Consider the following 12,526-nt stretch of genomic DNA (forward strand, 5'->3'; position numbering starts at 1 on the left):
ACATTCACCAGGCAAATTGCTCCCCTCGCCGCCACACAGCTCCTCCTGTGTGCCTGAGCCCGCCGCTGCCGTTCACTAGCTGGTTCGTGCCCCGCTGTCGCTCCCCTCGCTACCACACAGCTCCACCTGTGTGCCTGAGCCCGCTGCTGCTGTTCACTAGCTGGTTTGTGCCCTGCTCATTCTACCGCGTTACTATCAGTGATATTGTCTGTCTCACCATATCTTGCACGCCTCACTTTTCCCGCCCCTGCGGCCCCGCCCCCCGCAATCCCATTCGCTGCCCCTCCTCGCAGCTGCTCCTCCCTCCCACATCCCCTCACCAACCTCGGACTCCGAGAACTTGTCACAACACCCACCCACTCCACCGGCCACACGCTCAACCCCATCTTCTCAGCAAGCTCCCACATCTTCTTCAACCGCACCACCGTACTCCACTGGACCGACCACCACTGTATCCACTTCACCTTCTGGAAACCCACCACCGCACCCAGCAGACACCTCGCCGCCGCTGGAGCAAAGTCACCGAGGACCGGCTAAGCACCAACCCATCTCCCTGCTTTCGTTCCCGGCGAAGGTCATGGAAAAGGCCATCAACAAACAACTGACCAGCTTCCTCGAGGAGAACAGCATCCTAGACCCGTCCCAGCCGGGTTCCGCAGCAACCACAGCACCAAAACTGCGCTCATCGCTGCCACCGATGACATCAGGACCCTGCTTGACTACGGAAAAACCGCAGCCCTCATCCTCCTGGACCTGTCAGCCGCCTTCGACGCGGTCTGCCACCACACACTACGAACACGCCTCTACGACGCCGGAATCCAAGAGAAGGCCCTGGACTGGACCACCTCCTTCCTCTCTCAGGCAGAACACAGAGTGTCCGCCTCTCCCCTTCCGCTCTAAAGCCACCGAGATCATCTGCGGCGTACCCCAAGGCTCAGCCCAACATCTACATGGCACTGCTTGCCCACGTCTCGCGACGGCACGACCTCAACATCATCTCCTACGCCGACGACACCCAGCTGATCCTCTCCCTCACCAAAGACCCCCACACCGTCAAAACCAACCTCAATGAAGGCCGTCGCCGACTGGATGAGACCCCTACACCCACCGACCATGCACGCAACCTAGGGGTCATTGTCGACTCCACCCTTTCCTTGACGAAGCAGGTCAACGCCGTCTCCTCCTCCTGCTTCATCACCCTCCGCATGCTTTGCAAGATCTTCAAGTGGATCCCCACCGAAACAAGGACGGTCACCCAGGCCCTCGTCAGCAGTAGACTGGACTATGGAAACGCACTCTACACAGGAGCCCCGGCCAAACTCCTGAAACGGCTCCAACGCATCCAGAACGCCTCCGCACACTTGATCCTCCGCAGCCACATCACACCCCACTTGAGGGACCTGCACTGGCTCCCCATCAACAAGAGGATAACTTTCAAACTTCTCACCCGCGCACACAAGGCACTCCACAACACCGGACTAGCGTACCTCAACAGCCGACTCAGCCTATTCACCCCCACCCGCCAGCGCCGCTCCGCAGACCGCGCCCTCCCAACCCCCCGCATCTGAAGAGTGACCGCCAGCGGCAGATCATTCTCCACCTTTCCTCCAAGACATGGAGCACCCTCCCCATCCGCCTGCGGCAGACCGAAGACCTTCTAACCTTCAGGAGACTTCTCAAGACCTGGCTCTTCGAACAGTAGCAGCTTCCTCCACCCCCCTCTCCCCCAGTGCCTTGAGACCCTCACAGATATGTAGTGCGCTCTATAAATGCTATGATTGATTGATTGATAGATCATTGAGCACCGGGGCTGAGCACCACTGTCCCGAGGATTCATACGCACTCTTCCTCATGTTCCTGTTGATGATGTGGCGATACTGTGGACCCCTTCACATCTCTTCTACCTTTTCTATGGTAGATCATTGAGCACCGGGGCTGAGCACCACTCTCTGTCCCGAGGATTCATACGCACTCCTCCTCCTGTTGAAGATGTGGCGTTACCATGGACCTTTTCACATCTCTTATCGTTTCTAATGAAGATCTGAAACCTGGGCCAGTTCTGGAATGCACATTTTTATATTTATTGTTTTCTGTAAGTCACACTTTTATATTTAGCAATTTGCTCACAAATCAACTGTTTACATTTGATTTAATCTAAACAGTGCATATCCAACTACTTGCAATTTCTGCAAAGTAAGATCCTCCCCTCAGTATGTTTCCTTCTCCAATCTTGCTGTTGGTACTAATACCATAGACAATCAAAATGGTCTCATTGCTCATGACAGAGAGATCCAGTTATCATTCTGTGAGAATGTTGTCATTTGTTGTCAAGACAAACTACCGCTGTGCAGGTCTCCGAGCTTTTGCTCCAGTTATGTTTGGCGGATTCTACAATGTTTAGCTATCCCAGCGCTAATCAGCATTGAAGGACTGTTCTGTTTGCCAATGTTTTAGCCGTATCTAGCAGAAGTAACAGTAGGTACTTTAAGGAAAACTCTTGAATCACCCAGCCCTTCTTCAGTGTTCTCCCCAGGTTTACTGTGTCTCACACTACTCCTGAGTCCAAGACCGGCTGTGATTCTTTCTAAGAAATAGCAAACTGGTTGTAGTCAGAAGTGTTAAACCTGAAACCATCACATGCTGCCACCCACACACACAAAAAAGGAAGCGGCGCACTGCCCGTTTCATTGCGATATTGCAGTGAGCAATCTTCCAATTACTAGATAAAGCTTCTGTTTTAAGTTTTTTCCCCTTCCTGTTGTATGCTACTGTCCTTAGATATTTTGTAGGCAATGCTACTGTTACTGATTGCTTAGTGTTTTTAGTAACTTGAAGTTTTCCTTTGGCATTTCAAGCATTATTTGTCGTTTTCATTTCCTCACTGGTTGTTGAACATTTGTGCATCTTGCCAGTGTGTTTTCCATGACATAACATTGCTGAAACTCTAATAAAAATATTTTTTTAAAGATGTATTGTGTGAAACACCTTTTTTAACCTGTCTGCAACAACGTTTAGCTGGCTGTTATCGAAAGACCTGTTGTGTACAATACCAATACTTCTAGTGGGCTTTGGATCAGCCGGTTTATCACTGGGTAATGTTCTTGTAACTTTTGCTTGCTTGTTCAGTGTTTCCTTCCTGTTCTTGGGTTTCCACCTCCCCTGGACCATACCTTCTTGACTATCATATTGTTTAGTGTTGTGTACTTCCACGGTTCACATTTAGGGAACTCCAGCTTATGTTGAAACTTTTACTGACATGGGACTGAAGGTGTGGTTTCATTATCATGTCCATAAATGCACCAAGTAGAAAAAATATGGAATTACTGCATCGATGGGTGAAATGATTTTGAGAAATATGAACAATCCCCTGCCCTGAAGAAGTTCCATATTGTCAAAAAGGAATGAAACACATTGGTTGTTATGTTTTGATGAAGAATAAAGAGACATTTTAATTGGCAATTTGGACTTTTTGTCAATCCATTACATTTTGGAGTGTGCCCTTCCCCAGTTGGATGAGTGGACTATTTCTGCAAGTTTTGCTGTGCTATTCATAGCAGCTGAGTCCCAGGGGAAGGAGCCCCTGATGATGAAATCTATATAAAGGACTCATTGGGTGTGTGCCTTGTTTTGCTTTCGCCACAGCTGTTTAAACTGTGCATCTAAAAGACCCTCCATCCCCTAGAACCTGATATCTTATTCCAGCAAAACCCTTTTCCTTTGGGATTAAACACCCATCATCCTCCTGAGACACTTGCACCATTGACTCAAGCTTCGGGGCTAAGAGGCCAATGCTGCTGTTGCAGTGAAGGGGCAAGCCAGTCTGTCTTGGGTGCAGTACTGCATGTCCACTGGGTGGATATTTAAAGTGCCTCTTCTTTCATGGGAAGTGGCATGGGGTGTGCATGCCAACCTCTAAACTAACTCCACAGACTTTTATAGGTGGGTTGAGACCAGCTCCTCCTGTTCAAAGCCCTGTGCAGAATAAAGTGCTGTTGAGTGACTGCATCACCCATTCAGCAAGCAGTGAAGCTCCACGTAGGAAGACGCCCAGGAAAGAGGCCTCCTCAAATGCTTGGACACAGAAACCACTCCAAAGTACAAGAGATAATTAGAAGTACTTCCCCCACTGTTCAGCCACAGCAAAGGTGCACTATATCAAGGAATATGTGACCCTGCCACTTGCTCTGCCAGTCCCCTTTCTCTAGGAGAAAGACTTGCCACTCTTCTCCCCTGAGCATCCCGCCTCAGAGCTTGTGGACTCCATTGCAGACACATGAGATGTCTGGTCCTTTGGACTAGGACCAGCTGAAGGAGATGACATAACTCTCCGTGATCTCTGCGTATTGGTCTGTACGTTTGCATCTGTGCTGCCCTCCATTCTATCATCACTCTTTCCTGTGTGATTGAGCATGAAGTTGAAGTCCAGAGAGACCCCTGCTGCCCCTTACCTGCAAGTTCTAATTGCAGCTGCTGTACTCTGAAGCAGCTTTCGCAGTCTCCAGTAAGAACCCGCTTTTACCACCAAAACCCCTTGTCAGCCAACTTGTCTGACTAGGGTCCAGGTAACTGTTCAGACGACTTTTGCCAGATACACAAGTCGGCCATTTGGGATTGTAGGATTCTTCTGTGAATCTGCCCACCAGGTCCCCTCCATGTAAGAGGGCCTTCCAAGGAGATGAGTACTGTAACCTGTCCTAGAAGTCCGTAACCACAGAGTCCTCTATCTCGACAAGAATTGTCCAGGAGCCTGTTCACAAACTACATTTTGTAGTACTTTTAGTAGGACTATAATACTATAATAGTACTGCTAACATACTACAAAATGCTATGTGCGGAGGGCTCCACCTCTCCTATTTCATCTGGGTGGATATCCCCAAACAGAGTGAGGAGTCTGCACACATACTCCCATGTAGTAAATAGGAGTGTGGCTGGAAAATCGTCAATACTTAAGACAAAGTGGGAGGAGCAAGGATGGGTTCATAGAGGGCTGGAAGGGATTTAGAAAGTAGCATGCACCCGCCCACAAAAGAAGGATCTCATTGCTAATCACAAACTACACTTCTAAAGTTTCTGCAGCCAAAAAGGACCCAATAGTCATACATGTACTCCAGCTCAGACCTGGAGTCATTCCAGCACCAGACATGATAACTACTGGCATAGAGCGCCTTCCCGTAGAAAATGAGAGGTCGAGACTTAAAATAGAATGACATAGGAAATAATCTTGGAAGTAAAATCATTTATTGCCTATTCACAACAGGGCAAAGATTATACACATGACATACTATGTATTATGGGTTGCCTTTGGTTATTAGACCGAATTGTCTCAGTATGGCAATTTCTAAATTACATAGAAGACGGTGTGCACCAGAAACTAACCCATGTACATGTGCTTCTTTTGCTTAGAAGATGGGCAATCTGTAAAGTTTTCACCACAGTATGAAAGCTGCAGGTAGTATGATGTTTAGCAGCCTCAGACATTGCCTATTTTAAGCGAATAGTGTCTTTTTATAAAAGTGTTGCAGAGTATACACTCTTCTTAGTAAATACTTTTTTAATACTCTGTAGTGTAATTCTCATGAGAGTTCCACTGTCTGCAAACAGTGTGGTACAGAGTAAACTCTCTCCATAGAGCAAACACTGTTTACAGTACCCACTTTTCTACTCATATCAACTTCATTTCTCAGTGTAGGCTCGGTGACTGTGAGGGTTTTTATTCAGATTAAAGCTGTCCGTAGTAGGGCATTCATTTTGGAGCAGACATTAGGTATCTTGAGAGACTTGGGTTTGACTGAACAGTTATATACAGTACATTGTGTGAACTGTGCTGCTTGTGAAGTGTATGGTATACAGTGAATGATGCACATAACACATGCTTGCTACACCTAAGGGAGTTGTATCCATGGTGGCATTAATGATGCTTCATATTATTCTGAGGTATTTGTACATGCTTTCAGGCCTCTAATACCATACAATGTTGGGAGGCCATCACAGAGTGGCAGTTGGCAACTGACTGGAGAAGAGAGAGGACAGAGATAGAAGGAGGTCGGAGTAAGGCAGCAGAGGTGGAAACCAGTGCTTGGAGTGGGGTTCAGAAACCCACCCTTGATGCTAGTCTCTACTGACCAAGCCCAGCCTAGGGCCCTGTGTGGGATCAAGACCAGAAGAACCATCTTAAAGAACTGAACATTTGGAACAGGCCTTAAAGAAGAAGAACAGCAAGTTCCTGACCTGTTCAGCCGTGTCCTCCTGGAGTCCTGACGTCGAGAAGCCTGGAGACCTGAGGCCTGAGGTAGAGAAGCGGCGCTGACAGAAAGCAGACGTCGTACCCGGAGCCGCCAGAGGTCGAGTGAGGGCGCCGACGGAGGTCGTGGAGAGGCACCGGAGGTCGGATAAGGAGTCACCCGAGGTCGAGTGAGGGCGCCGACGGAGGTCGTGGAGAGGCGCCGGAGGTCGAGTCGGGAGTCACCTGAGGTCGAGGTGAGGCGTCGACGGGGAGTGAAGTCCGCCCACCGGAGTCGCCGGAAACTGAGGTGAAGCGCGCCGGAGGTCGGGAGTGGAGATCGCACTCCGGAGACACCAGGAAGTGGGGAGTCCGAGTCCCCGCGACGCCGGAAGGCGACATCGAGACGAGGCCGCCCAGCGACATCGAGACGAGGCCGCCCAGCGACATCGAGTCGAGACCGCCCAGCGACATCGAGCCGAGGCCGCCCAGCGACATCGAGTCGAGACGGCCCAGCGACATTGAGTCGAGGCCGCTTAACGACATCGATCCGGAGCCGCCTCACGGCGTCGACGCGGTGCCGAGTGGAGCCGATCATCTTGAAAAGGACAGTAAGTGGTAGAGGGGGCTTCTGAGGCCCCGTGGAGCCCTAAAAGACCATTCTAGGGGCTAAAGGGGTGTTAGAACCAGCCTGGGAGTGCCAGGGGTGAACTGAGACTGGTACAGTGACCTCCATAAAGGGTTGTGTGGTTTGGAGGGCCAGATCTTTAGGTTACTCTTGTTCTGCCTCAGCTTAGGCCCCAGCCTTGATCAATCTAGGTGGGACACCCCCATGCCATCCAAGTGTCCTTAAGTTGTGTATGGGCAAAGTAAGACCAAGTGACCTCATGAAAATGATTTGAACTGTAACTGTCATAGATTGTTTTACCTTATTTATTGAGGTGCTTTATTTATTGTCATCCACTAATTTATTCCTGCACTGTATCTATTGTCTGACTGTATTTATTTGCCATCTGTATTTATTGCACATCTATTTATTCCTTGTGTAATGATGACCTGACCCTATTTATTGAAATTCCTAAGTAGTATTATTTATTTGACCTGCTCTTTTGAAGGAAAATCCCATTGTATTGTATTTATGTTATGAAACCTGCAACTAAGAGAAAATAAGATAAAGACATATATATTTTCAATTTGACTTGCATTATTTTTACGGTGTAGTGTCGTTTTTGGAACGGATGAACGCATGGTTATTGTGAGGGTGTGACGTACGCTTAACACGGTGCCTGACCCCCAACCGCTCGAGCCAAGCTACCATTGTGCTGGGAACCTGGTGACTGCTAACCCGGTTGCCCGGTTTCCAACAGTGGGCCTTTGTGAAAGTATTCTTGTTAATTGCAGCGCCGTCATGCGCTGCAATTAACATAAATACTTTCACAAAGACCCACAAACTGCCCCGCTGGCGTGCACTATTAGGAAAAGGAATGTGGTAATCTAAAGCGCAATGTGTTTTTGATTCTGAAAGAACACGTCGCGCTTTAGATTACCACATTCCTTTGCTAATAGTTGCCATCTGCGGGGCTGAATGTGGGCCTTTGAAATAGTTTTCATGCTAATTGCAGTGCACACGGGCGCTGCAATTAACAAGAATGCTATCTCAAAGGCCCACATTCAGGCCCGCACTATCATCAAAATGAATGCAGTCATACACAACGTGTGCCTTCAGAATCGTCTGAAAGCACACGTCTTATTTGACCCTGCAGTTCTTTACCTAATAGTGGGCAGCTGCGGGGCTGAATGTGGTCCTTTCAGATCGTATTCTTGTTAATTGCAGCGCAGGTGTGCACTGCAATTAACAAGAATACTATCTCAAAGCAGGCACCGGTTCTAGCGGGTGGGCCGGGTGGGCCAGGCCCACCCAAACGGGTGCCTTGGCCCTCGCAGTGAGGGCTTGAAAGCAGGCGCGCAACGCCATGGGGCTCAAAGTGCTTCAAACCCTCCCGCCCCCGTTCGTATGTGTGTGCCCGGGCTGAGACAGCTTCCCGGGTGCGCACACACACAGACAGTTTTAGAGATTATTGCAGCCGCACCCGAGTACTTCACAGGTCTTTAACCCCTTGCGTGCGCACGACGTCTCCCAGCCCTCGTGCATTACGGGGGGTGTGTGCACACGACGGCCGGGAGACGTCGTGTTCCCGAACGCCGTTTATTTCTCCCGCAAGGGGTTAAAAGACCATTTACATGATAACGAGGCTTTGTTTATTTTTTCACCCCTTCATCTCCACATGGCAAAGGCGACAATGTTCTGCTGCGTGGATATTTCTTTTTCTATGCAGCGCCCGGAGAAAATAAGTTTGTTTATTCCTATTCACCTTTCCTGACCCCTGCAGCTGCTTATCACATCAGGCTGTGACACTAAGAGAATGTGTTACTATTTGTTTTTCTTTTTAAAATATGCACAGGCCCAGCAGGAAACATACTTCGTGTGTGCTTCATTTAAACAGTTTTTATCATTATCATGGCCACTGCAGGACAACAATAAGACAATACAAAATGCCCAGATAACGCTGGTGGTTAATGATCCAGCTTGAGAGCAATCATTTGTCTGTTAGTAGTTTTTAAATGCAGATGAACTGTATTTTATGTGGAAGCTCAGTGGGTTACTGCCTTTGTCACAGAGATCCTTGTGTTACTTGCAGTTCAGAAGTTACAATCCTAACATAGGACAGCGACCAATGAACTGTCACCAAAGAGCTGCAGACCAACATGAATGGCATAGTTAGAACTTCGCTTTTTTTGTTTTGTGATATAGTTAGAACTTCCCCAGTCTTTCATTATTCTAATGTTGCTAAAATGAGTATCTTTGGGCCTATACACATTTTTATCAGTAAAGCTGACCCCTAACCACTGGAGTACTCTTTAAATCCTGAGTTTGTGCTTCTCCAGACCAAACCCTCTTGAAATATACTGCCCACCAGTATGGATGACATGTGATTCATACACCTTGTAATCCTCATTGGCTTATGTGACACTCCCTGTAGGCTGATTTACATACTTGTATGATTCATTGTCTCTGTATAATGTGTGCGTGGTGTAAAGTACTGACACACTACACTGATATGAGTAGCGCAATACAACAAATGAAATGCATATGAGAGAGGGGCTACATAAAGATGAGGGGCACTGTTGGAGGGTGGCAGTGAGGGAGTCTGAGGAGGAGGTCATGAGGGGGATGGGCTACAGAGAGATGAGGGGCACTGGTGGAGGGTGAAAGTGAGGGAATCCGAGGAAGTCCATAGGGGGTGCCATGGAGGGATGAAGGGCACTGTTGGAAGGAGGTAGTAAAGGTTATTTACGGAGAAAGAGGTTATTGGTGCGGTGCCAAAAAAGACTTTCGCATTAGCGCTAAAGCCGGCCCTGTCATGGCCTTTCTGTTTTTGTTTATTTAATTAGCAGTCGGGTCATAAGGGCTACTGTGCAACATACTTTAAAGTGTGTGCTAATTGTATTTACCGCTATATTCAATGTTTTAAGTTTGAAGGTGATTTTACTAATGTTTTTACCGGGAAAAATGAAAGTGGAGCACGATGGTGCCTGATATGGGGCTGGGGCCAAGGTCAGCTGTGAGATAAGGTGCACTGGACAGGAGTAGTGGATAATCAAGCCTATAAGGGAGTGTGTTGCAGAGTCCGGGGTCAGGTGGAGGTAGGTATGAAGAGGGATTCTCCCTGAAGGCTCGCACAAAGGGAGCCTGTAAGGGAGTGTGTTGCAGAGTCCGGGGTCAGGTGGAGGAAGTAATGACGAGGGATTCTCCCAGAGGGAGCCGGAGTAGTGTGACTTGCCTGATACTCCCTCCTCAGAAACCTCCTCTTCCCAACAAAGGAACATTACATGGAAAAAAACACTTTTTGAGAGTGATAATATTTAGAAAGAGATTTGGAAAAGAGTGCGTTTTACTGGGCCTTGTAAGACTAAGAAGAGATAAAGGCGGGCTCTGAAGCAGGCCTACCTAGACATATATGCGACAAATCGAGCGAGAACCGGCTGCGCAGCGGTCAAAACCTGTTATCGGTCATAACACAAGTGCCTGCCTGGATCACCCCGAGGGGTTCTGGTAATTGCCAGCCAGGGGACGTGTTTGCAATGAGGCGGCATTGGAGGCAGCCGAAAACAGCCAGACTGCAGCATAAGAGGAGAGGGTGCCTGTGGGGTTGTGCTGGTGCCACTCGTGGAGAAAGTGGGCTGTGGGGAGCAAGATTTGAGATATAGAAGGACAATACAATATTCACCAGTGCAGGAATAATGTTAAATACTGTTAAAAGTTGTCTCCGCTTCAGGTATAGGAATGTTACTGCAAAAGGTCACAGGGAGCACCCCTCACGTTAAAGTCTTTGTTCGCTCTCCACGGGAGGAGGCACAGAGTCAGTGACTGGCGGCCCTGTCCTCTGGCTCCGTCGGCGTACAACTGGGGCACTGATTTCCCCACTAAACAGCTAGCTGGATCAATAAAAATCATACACTCGTGATTAGATATAGATTAGACCGAAGTCAGGAATGTTTTCAACTTCGAGGCATGTTTTTTTCTCTAAATACCATGAGCTTAAGTATGCATATTCATTAAAAGCATGCATTTTAAAAGCGAGCACACTTACTAACAAGCTCCGACGCGCGTATTTTACCAGAGCTTTGCCCTCTCTCGAATCATAGAAACCAGAGTCCTCCTGGCCACAACAAATGACTCCCTCGGAAAACGTGCCACACGGACTGCATTCAGACTCAGCAGTTGCACAGTGCGTGCTCTAGACTCCAGGAGCCGCCACGGGTCCTTGGGAATGGGTCTTGGCGGTGGCAGGGATCATTCATGATTATGCTTATATTACCGTGCTACGGTGTAAGCACTGCCCTGGCATTGCCACGTCCTGCGTAATGCCGCAAGCAGCCATGAGGATTACTTCCTATTTTAACTAATACATTGTAGCCAACAGCCCACAAAGCCTACCAGGAGCAGCGCTCTCGCACAGGCCTGCTGCCACTCTAGTTTCAGCATAGCGGAGTTATGGCTTGACAGCCAAGGCAGGTGCTGTGCCTATTGTGCGTGAATTTGCATTTCAGTGCGGACCACCACACTGAAATGCTGTAGTCTTAACACCTGATGCGTGGTCCCTGGCAGGGCTGTGAGTAGCACTTTCTCGCCAGAAGGATCGAGCCATAAAGAGAAGTGAAACGTATATAGAAATTACATGCATAGCTGTCAATGTTTCACATTGCTCTGTGTGACCTTTTCATGATTTCAGTGTAATTTTTAGTGACATTTTAACAACTTTGAGTGACGCTTTCTTTCCAGCAACAGATAGCTGGCAAGTTTAATTTTCCTTATGTGACATTTTCATATTTTCCTTGTGTTTGTGTGACATTTCTATTCTTATGTCTGATGCGTCTCAATATTTTGCTTCCCAAAAACATTTTGATCCCTAACCAATATAACAGTGAATTACTTAACATAGTCTCCAATCCCGATTCGCACTGCACCTGAAACTGTAGAACTTGTGATTTCACATCTGATTTTAGTGTGTGTTCCCTTTGTATACTTTACAAAGCTTGTATTGCATTTCATGATGTTTCCTTTTTAGGTCTCGGCTAGCGAAGGCTGCGCTTGCGCAGTCTCGCTCGCGAGAGATAATGACTTGGAGAAGAGGAGCTTGAACCCGCCCCTCTTCTCCCCTCTTCTCCATTGGCTGGCCTCTTGAATGCTGGCCAGCCATTGGAGAAGAGGTTCTTCACTCCGAACAGGCCCCGTCCTTTTCGGATTCGGGGGCGTGTTTTTTGCAACTTTTCTAATGATCTCCTCCAGCCAATGGCAAGAGGAGAGAAAAGCAAAACACGCCCCCGAATTCAAAACCGCCGCTGCCTTTCTCCGAGGCATTTCTGCTTTGCCTCGGAGAAAGGCAGTTGTCTCTCTCTGACTCTGTCGTGTTTCTTGTTTGCCTTTATATCGAGGTGGGCACATCGCTGCACTGAGTGCGGGGTGCCGCTGGTGCCCAGGGCTTGGCTCTGGAGGCCGATGTGCCCGTTTTACAGCTCCTCTTCCGTGTTTGTCAGCTGCCTGGGACGGAAACGCCGCAAATCATTTAACTTCACAGTGCCTCGTTTTCTCTCAACGACCAGTTTGAGAACATTGTGAAACCGATTGTTTTTGAACGAGTGCTATACAATAACGGCACAACTGCACAGTGCAATAAATAATAGGAGTGGTTTGTGAATAACATTACTATTAACCTTATATAGATCACACAGCAAAACTGATAA

Source organism: Triturus cristatus, chromosome 3_2 (genome assembly GCF_964204655.1).
Source record: "Triturus cristatus chromosome 3_2, aTriCri1.1, whole genome shotgun sequence".
Classification (NCBI taxonomy): domain Eukaryota; kingdom Metazoa; phylum Chordata; class Amphibia; order Caudata; family Salamandridae; genus Triturus; species Triturus cristatus.